This window comes from Drosophila takahashii, chromosome 3R (assembly GCF_030179915.1).
Source record: "Drosophila takahashii strain IR98-3 E-12201 chromosome 3R, DtakHiC1v2, whole genome shotgun sequence".
NCBI lineage: Eukaryota > Metazoa > Arthropoda > Insecta > Diptera > Drosophilidae > Drosophila > Drosophila takahashii.
The window spans coordinates 11,071,815-11,074,204 of NC_091681.1; positions in this window are offsets into that span (position 1 = coordinate 11,071,815).

The window sequence follows — 2,390 nt, forward strand, 5'->3', positions numbered from 1 at the left end:
AACACACAGACACGCCAGCGCTCTGGCTCACTCACACTGCCCCATTTCCCCCGTCCAATTGTATCCGCGAGTACGAGCAAGTAGGGCTATGCGGCTATATAGCTACATATCGCCGACCAAGTGCAGCGTTCATTATTCGAAAAGTGTGCGAGCGAGACGGCGGCCATTGCGCCGCTCTGCCATCTCACTCGCTCCCAGGCGATTGCCGAAACTACCTTTGCGGACGCGAAGAACGTTTCGAATCAACCGCCAAACCAGAAATTCGTTGCCACAAATTGTATCTCACGGATACGGATACGAGGCTCGGTGTGTGTGTGAGTTCGAAAGAGCGGCAGTTCGAAAAACACCGCTCTCCGCGTTTCGAATAAGTTCTTATTGCTCTCACACACACTGTCTGTGTGTGTGTGTGAGATCGTTATTCGGAAGTTCGAAAAATACGTTTTCGAACTTCGACGCATCCAAAATTCTTATTGTTCTCACCGACACTGTCCGTGTGAGATTGATTCCGAGGGGTACAAATCAAAAACATTCGAGCTTCGAACTTTCGGACACCACGGAACGATTTCTGATTATATCAAGAGTGTTGGGAATTATTTGGGGGCTTTAATGAAAAGACCATTAAAACAAACTCTGAATTTATAAAAGACGATGGAGTTAAAACTTAGTATTTTCACTTAGTTTTCAACAAAATAAGTTCTGTTTTAAGATTTTCAACGTGGTAAACTATATATGTTTTGTAAAAATATAGCCCCACATTTGATTAATTTTAGGATTATAATCAAACTATTTGGAGCATGTTTCCGGTCCTTATATTGAAAGTTAAATTCATAAGATTCGTTTAACAATAAATTCGCAAGGTAAGTATAATAACATTTGGAATTATCTTGCGCTACTCTTTTTGTTTTCGTGAGAGTGTAACATCACCTTCTTAACGAAAATGTCTTAAACAACTTTTCATTTAAGAAGCTTGTTTTAGTCAACCACAAAGATATAAAACGGATATTGGGTTTACTGTAGAAGCTTTTACGCATGATTTGCTTGATTCCAAAGGTATGAGGATTTTACTTTAAAAAATAATTTTTCTTATTTTCCGTATTAACTATATTCCCTATAAGCACTCCATTTTCTTACCTTTAAATGGACGAATTCGAGCAATCCAATCGCAGTTTGCGAATGAGTTCTGTTGTTTAAATAAGTTTTTCCTTCAACACTTCACTAATAACTTTGTATTTCAGTATGAATTGTATATGCTTTTTGCACTGCACTTTAAATTTTTTAGTTTTGCAAAAGGGGTAAACACTGTAGGATATTATATCAGGTGGATAAGAAATCCGCTCCTATGTAGAGGAGTTAGTCGGTAGAGTATCCGCTACGGGAGACCATGGCACCTTGCCGTCGCCAAAGAGCTTTCCATGGAATCGCAGGACTGGCTTTCGAGCGGAAACTTCGCGGATTGCGGTCGCGTATGGGTACGATTACGAGTATCTGTATCTTTTTACTTTTCTTGCAGGAGACCGAGCGCGCAGCTTGGCGACTGAAGTGCGCCACGTTCGATTCACGTTTGAGCCATAAAAACCGACAGAACGACCCTCTAGTTCGCTGCCTTTGTGTGCGTTTCGAACACTGTAAATCATTATGAGGACCTGCGAACGGGTGCGAGCGAGAGGCCGGACAGTGCGCATTTTCGAAAAGCAGTCCGTCCCGCTTGCACCCACGGCTGGCTCCGCCTCCTGCCTTGATTTATGCGAAGAGGGTGCCACGGCAACCGGCCTATGGCGCTCCAGCTTTTCACTCGATTTGGGGAAAAGCCCGCTGCCGGGAAAAGCGAGGAAAGCGAGAAAAAACAGGTAGTTGGCAGCCACTCCAGGACGCATCTGCCCCCGGTTCACGCTCCAGATTAGGCCGAAATCATCCTAGATTAGGCGTCGTCTCCCCCACTTTATTTGTATTCAATCGTGGCACTGTTCCGCTAAATCACCGTCACATTATTATTTCGCATTATTATTTTATAAACGTTCAGCTCCGCGTTCATTTCCATTTTTATTGGCCTGGCCCGGCCTGGCCGCCCTCGAAAATGCAAAGCCTCCTCCTAAAGCCAAAGTTACGTGTATTCCTCCTTTAAAACGAGCTCGTTGGCAGTTGTCTCTGAATTTAAATTTATTGGTCTGTTTTCGGGGCTCCGGATCGGGTTCATTTTGGACCCCAGCCAAGTTCAAGTTCTCATGATTCATTCGGTTTCGGGGCTTAACGATTTTGATTTGTTTGGCTAAGTGCCTTAATTAAAAGTCGATTTCATATTTGCTACCAACATTCCAGATTCACATTCAGAGCTGAACAAATGGTGTTTGATTTCGGCGGCATTTGAATTTGAATTCGATTGATTAGCTTGT